Source organism: Argopecten irradians, chromosome 14, assembly GCF_041381155.1.
Source record: "Argopecten irradians isolate NY chromosome 14, Ai_NY, whole genome shotgun sequence".
Lineage (NCBI taxonomy): Eukaryota > Metazoa > Mollusca > Bivalvia > Pectinida > Pectinidae > Argopecten > Argopecten irradians.
Genome location: NC_091147.1, coordinates 16,884 through 24,212, shown reverse-complemented (window position 1 = coordinate 24,212; position 7,329 = coordinate 16,884). Strand labels below are relative to the sequence as shown.

The 7,329-nt window shown below is 36.5% G+C and overlaps 1 pseudogene; it reads right to left on the bottom strand.

Annotated features, from left to right (window-relative positions):
* Nucleotides 1–1,699: 1,699 nt before the first annotated feature.
* LOC138306981 (ATP-dependent DNA helicase RecQ-like) lies at nucleotides 1,700–6,043 on the bottom strand (annotated as a pseudogene).
* Nucleotides 6,044–7,329: the final 1,286 nt, after the last annotated feature.

Here is a 7,329-nt window from a genome sequence, read left to right as displayed (position 1 = left end):
ACATTTTGGGACCGATCAGTCAACAAGATGGCCGACAGGCCACCATTTTGAATTTTGATAATTGAAGTTTGTTAACGCTTAGAAAGTACTGAAGTGATCGCTCTCATATGCATATTGCATATTGGGACCGATCAGTCAACAAGATGGCCAACAGGTAGCCATTTTGGATTTTGATAATTGAAGTTTGTTAGTGTTATATATCTCAAAAAGTACTGAAAAGATCTTTCTCAAATTGTATATGTAGTAAAAGTTTGAAAGCAGAGAAAAGATCCTTATTTCTATTGTCAGACGTAGATCATTCTTTGGTGGGCGCCAAGATCCCTCTGGGATCTCTTGTTCTTTTAAATATGTTCCACCGCCGACAAATGGTATTTTTTTCTATCAAAAACATAAGCTGTCAAATAAGTATTTTTTATTCAGATAAAGATCTTGAAGTACTGATTGCACATCCACCAAGAGCAAAACAAGTTATCTAATATTATTTTTGTGTTAATTAGACATTCATTAACATGAGTAAACACCATTTATTGTTGAAATGATGAATATCATTTTTATGCATTGTTGGCAGTGGAGCATCTTTAAAGGGCCACTACCTTTCCGAAACGGCTTTTAATTTTTAAAATAGGAATGTAAAACGAGATCAATTATTTTGTAGAGTCGCAGAAGTTATTAACTATACGTTTACTAGTGCACTTATCATCACTTCAGAACTGTTTAATTAGAATGAATAAAATGTTAATTTTCATAACGCGGGTCGTTTTATGTTTCCCGCCGTCGTCCTAAATGCCGCGCGGTAGTTGACTATCACTGCGCCAGACGGCAAAACAGCGAAATGAATCTCCACTGTTATCGTACATTAGACAGGAAATCTTGCATATGTTTGGTGTTGTAACCTCATCTTAAGCCATCGATATATATTTTCTTTTGTTATTAATGTTTTTAAGAAACCCATAAATTTTGCTCCGGAAAGGTAGTGGGCCTTTAATGTATGTTTTATTATATTTACCTTTCACTGAAATTACAAGAATACAATTATCATATCCAATCAAATAAATTTTATTGATGTCATATATTTGTTTTGAATTTCACATCAAGTTAAGAATAAAATGTACATAGCCAACATTAGGACTTTTAATGGTTTATATAATTAAGTTATCATCTCCATATGCCTTTAGGCTTAACTACCCCAACACAAGACCCAACTTACCAAAAATCAATTAAGATATAATCAAAGGGAGATAATCCAGTTATATTACCGGTAATCCACACTACCAGGAAAAAAATGGTGCTGGATATGGAGAACTAATGAAACATAAGTTTAGACAAATTGTTCCTGTCAGCTGCACTATAACTTCAAAATGAAAGAAAAAACCAACAACATGATAATCTAAGTCTACATGAGTTTACAGTAACAAACATTGTACACATGTTTTCAGGTGTCTTTTAGCAATTCAGCTATTTAATTAGTTGTGAAGTGTTTCATCAATAATATCCATCACTGAACTTGCACAACTTCTGTCAAATACATAATCTGACAATAGATCATCTATGCCCCCTATATAATGAACATTATTAACAATTGATTCAATAAATGAATCACTTAGCCCAGTTAAAATACCACCATTCAATAAAGATGGAACACCAGTGTTTTCAATGAGCAATTTTCTATACTCGTACAATTTTGTACTTATTTCCTTCCGCTGTGATTCAGACACTACACGACAAATTGACATAGTTTCAAATTTTGCAGCTGCTTCACACAAATCATTGTCTTCTTCTATCTCTGAAAGAAGGGCAACATGCAAATCTGGACAGCTAAGACATTTACAGTTTCTATAACAGTTATCACAGCACAAAATGTTGTGGCTGGAATTTCATATCGGTACTTAGAACATCTGGAGTAAAATGATTTTGTAGCAAAACTCGTCTACAGGTATCTGTAATTGCATATGACCTCATTTTATCGTCTGTTGATGTTTTGCTTATGTCCATTCCATGATAGTAGAGAATTGACATGGCACTTCTTCCATCACGACCACTCCTTCCAAATTCCTGCATAAATCCTTCTATGGTCCTTGATGCCCCCCAGTGAACAACCATACTGATATCTGGCACATTCACTCCTAAGCCAAAAGCTGAGGTACAAATTACAACTCTTAAAGTACTGTCAAGTTTTGAGAATTCATCCATGACTAATTTTTTGCACATTGTTGATGTAGAATGATGGTACATAGCAAATAGTCGTTTTTTTGCACATTTAGGTCCACAATATGCTTGGTAACCAATAGCATCAATAAAAAGTTTAAATAATTGTGAACATGATTTAATACTACGGCAATATATAACAGTCTTTTGACACAGTTGTTTTTCAGTCTTGAGACACTCTATTAACCACAGGAATGCTGTTTTGGCATCACGGGGGGCTTTTATACAATTCAGATTAATGTTTTTTCTGTCACAGTTCTTAACGATAATGTTACCCCTTTCCATACAAAGCTTCTTCAGTAATGACTGTCTTGAATTTGGAGAGGCTGTAGCTGTCAATGCTAGCATTGGAGCTTTTGGTAGGAGGCTTCTTAGCTCAGAGAGTTTGCCGTAGTCAGTACGAAATTCATCTCCCCTGGAAAAATGAATTAAAAGTAGATCATACAGTACATATAGACAAATCAGTACCTTATGGATATGGGTTGATCAAAAAAAGAAAATGATATATTTTTTTTATAACTTTTCAAGTTATATCAAAATACTCTCAGAAGTTCTGTTATTAGTATATGATAATAATTATTATTTAAATTGTGCTTTAAACTATATACAGTGTACCATGATTAAAAGACGATGTAAATAAACTTTTCAACTGAAGCAAAATCTACTATAATTCTATATACAATTATATATGTTCAAGGTTGAAAAATTCTAGAATGTGAAATTCCAAATTGAAGAAATATTATAATACAAGTTAAATATAATCATTGATACCATTGTTCCACACAATGCGCTTCATCAATCACAATGGCTGCAACTCTAGTCTGATATATTTCTGTAGATAAGATGTGTCTCCATTTTCCAAGGAAAAGGGCTTCTGGACTCATCATTACGATGGGGATTGAACCATTTTCCAGCTCCGTATTGATTTCTGAATTATTCAAAACATATACAATACATGTATAATTACATATATGCCCGTATATAGTCAACAAGAGGGGAAGTTGTGTTCAAATCAGCATATACATGTACGTAATGGCAATGACACCGTCCATCCACAGGGCATAAATATGTATTTCTGGCTATTTTTTCATAGAGACTATACATGGCCCTGTGATCCATCAATAGATTACTGAAGAAAAATAGTATTTCATCTCCCATTTTATGGCAAACGAATATATATTACTTGTTCTAAACTGATCTTCAAAAGAAGAAACAAACAAACACACTTGAAACATTGATTGCCATACATACAAAATAAGAAAATTTTCGTTGACAAATAACTAGAATCCGTTCGTCGACCTCGTCGGTTTTTATACTGCATGTGTTGACCCATTTTACGTTACTTTCGATTTCTACACGCGATTGGCAACATGCTACACACTGAATATAAATGTAGCCTATGTAGTTACACTTTATTAAGTTTATTCAAACTTATATATTTATACATACCTTGTGATTGTTGCTTGCTAGCGTAAACACATCTGATTCCACTGGCTTCTATATTGACAACTTGGTCTTCCATTAAAGCAACCAGCGGAGAAATAACAATAGCGATGCTGTCAGCTTGATTCTCATATAAATCATTCAAAGTTGGTATCAGTGAGTATATATCAACGTCTTGCCGTATCCTGTTGGTAACACAGCTAACACATCTTCCTTTTTCACAACAATATCCTCAAGAATCTTTTCCTGAAAGTTTTTTAACTTGAAAGGTATATTCCTCTGTTGGAGAGCAGCCGACAATGCTTTCCCAAACATTTCCGCCATATTTGTGGGTGTGTTTAAATCAGCCAATCAAAAGCTTTACCGATTTTTCGGTAAGCCTCGATTTCAAATCACAAAATTGAAACAAGAACCGGACCAGACTCTCGTTCGGCTGGTCTCGTTCAGCGGCGAGAGTCTGGGGATTGCGGGCCAGCTTGACGTTAGCCCGGCTCAATACACAATATTGGGATTTCCGGAAATGACGTCACATGTATAGACGCTTCTAGAACTTTAAAACAGTCCTGTGGAAATCACTGACAACGTCAAAAATATACCCAACTTCGAGACCACCGCATTGGGGTTTTGTGGCACATATCAAAGATTTGAAGAAACCATTTTTTTCAGAAATACCTCTGTTTTTTCTAATGATAGTTCCTATTCGTCAGCATTTTTATTGAAATTTTGGAGTTGACTTAAACAGAAACTTAAGGCCAAAATACCGATTTCTGGGGTTTTACATCAAAATATCTCGCCATTTTGAATTTTCACAGCTAAGACGATTATCTCAATAGATAGATCACGCCGAGATTTACTTACATTCAAAATTTGAGCAAAAAGTATCGTTGGGTTTTCTACTGACTCAAATCGCGAAAATAAGCGGGTTGATAGGTTTATTTAGCCGTGTTATACATTTCGTTCAAGAACGATAACAATGTTATCGCTCTTTTCTCTTCATTTCATACTGACAACGGGCGAACCAGTCGTCCCACTCCCTGTATTCTGAGCCCTAAGCAGGAGCAGAAACTACCACTTTTATAGACTTTGGTGTGTCTCGGCCAGGGGACAGAACCCAGAGCCTTCCTCACAGGGGCGAACGCTCAACTCAAGGCCAAAAGTGAGGCAGTGCCAAGGGAGGCATTAGGAAAGATAAAGTCAGCTAGGAAGAAGAGAAAAGATAAGATCCTAAATTTAGTCACCTTTTATGATCATGCAATAGGGGCAGCAGGTACAATTCTAACATTCTACCTTCAGGGCAGTGTATTTGATATTGTGTATGTCCCCACCAACATGATATAGTCTATGTCCCCACAAAATTTTTTTATATTAGAGAGACTATCGTGTACTAGTTGGGCGACACCTGAAGGAGTGTCGCGGATGAAATGAAGAGAAGAGAAAGGGAAGATAACTCTTGTTGTTACCCTTAAACGGGACCAATTCCATTAGGTTATGAACGAGAGGCCGATGGGCCTTAACGGTCATCTGACTATTGGCACAATACAACACCTCAAAGAATAAAGAAGTGGCACACAGTTAAGGCAATCCAAAAAAACTCATTTATTAGAAGAAGTGCAGGTCCTGATATATTTAATGAATTAGACCATGAATGAAGGTCCCTTGATCCCCACCATGCTGCAAATCCAATTTCCAGTCTCAAGGTAGTCATTCATGTTACAGGCTCAATATCAGGTCTCTATAGGCCTTTAAGTTATTCACACGAAGTCGTTAAATTTTTTTAGCCTATTTGACCTGATGAAGGTCAAGATAATTTATTTGAACAAACTTTATAGCCCTTCATCCAAGCATGCCGCAGACCCTATATGAGTACCCTGGGACTTTTGGTTCTTGAGAAGAAGTCGTTTAAAGATTTTAGCATTTTTGACCCCTGTGACCTTGAATGAAGGTCATTGTCCTTCATTTGAACAAAGTTAATAGCCATTCATCTCTACATGTCACAGGCCCAATATCAGGTCTCTAGGCTACTTATTTATTCACATGAAGTCATTTAAAGATTTTAGCCTATTTGACCCCTGTGACCTTGAATGAAGGTCAAGGTCATTCATTTGAACAAACTTGGTAGCCATTCATCCCAGCATGCTACAGGCCAAATATCAGTACCCTGGGACTTTTGGTTCTTGAGAAGAAGTCGTTTAAAGATTTTAGCATTTTTGACCCCTGTGACCTTGAGTGAAGGTCAAGGTCCTTCATTTGAACAAACTTGGTAGCCATTCATTCTAGCATGCGACAGACCCAATATCAGATCTCTAGGCCTCTTGGTTATTCACAAGAGGTCATTTAAAGATTTTACCCTATTTGACCCCTGTGACCTTGAATGAAGGTCATTGTCCTTCATTTGAACAAAGTTGGTAGCCATTCATCTGTGCATGTCACAGGCCCAATATCAGGTCTCTAGGCTACTTATTCACATGAAGTCGTTTAAAGATTTTAGCCTATTTGACCCCTATGACCTTAAATGAAAGTCAAGGTCATCTGTTTGAACAAATTTGGTAGCCATTTATTCTAGCATGCCACAGACCCAATATCAGATCTCTAGGCCTCTTAGTTATTCACAAGAGGTCATTTAAAGATTTTACCCTATTTGACCCCTGTGACCTTGAATGAAGGTCATTGTCCTTCATTTGAACAAACTTGGTAGCCATTCATCTGTGCATGTCACAGACCCAATATCAGGTCTCTAGGCTACTTATTTATTCACATGAAGTCATTTAAAGATTTTAGCCTATTTGACCCCTGTGACCTTGAATGAAAGTCAAGGTCATCTGATTGAACAAATTTGGTAGCCATTTATTCTAGCATGCCACAGACCCAATATCAGATCTCTAGGCCTCTTAGTTATTCACAAGAAGTTGTTTAAACTCTTTTAGCCTATTTGACCCCTGTGACCTTGAATGAAGGTCAAGGTCATTCATTTGAACAAACTTGGTAGCCCTTCATCCAAGCATACTACAGGCCAAATATCAGTACCCTGGGCCTTTCATTTGAATGAAAAAGTTTTGCACTGCAGACTGCAGACGGCGCACGATGACGGACGATGCATGATGACAATAGATCTTCCTGACCCTTCGGGTCAGATGACCTAAAAATATACCTGAGCTTGAAGTCATTTAAGGATTTTAGTCTATTTGACCCCTGTGACCTTGAATAAAGGTCAAGGTTATATATTTAAACAACCTTGGTAGTTCATTGTATAATATATACTGGCAGTTAACCTGAAAGATACAATATAATTGATTGTCTATAAAAACACCAATAAAGGAATGTAATTAAAAAATGAAAAAATCCTTTTAAGCTACATCCTCAATACTAACTCCATGGGTAACTATCACTGACGTAATATCCACTCTTGGAATATCTCATAGTAACTTGGAGCCACTTCAGAAGAAACAAACTGACCAATCACAGGCTTGCAGAAATCATTTTTGGCTACATCCTCAATACTCCAGGGGTTACTATCACTGACGTAATATCCACCCATGGACTAATATCTCTTAGTAAAATTGGATGCAGTTCAGAAGAAAACAAGAGGCCCAAGAGGCCTTGATGGTCACCTGAGTGCTGATACAGAAAGAACATTGCAAAGTTGGTTCAAATCTTTAAAAAGCATTTATGAATTTAAAAAAA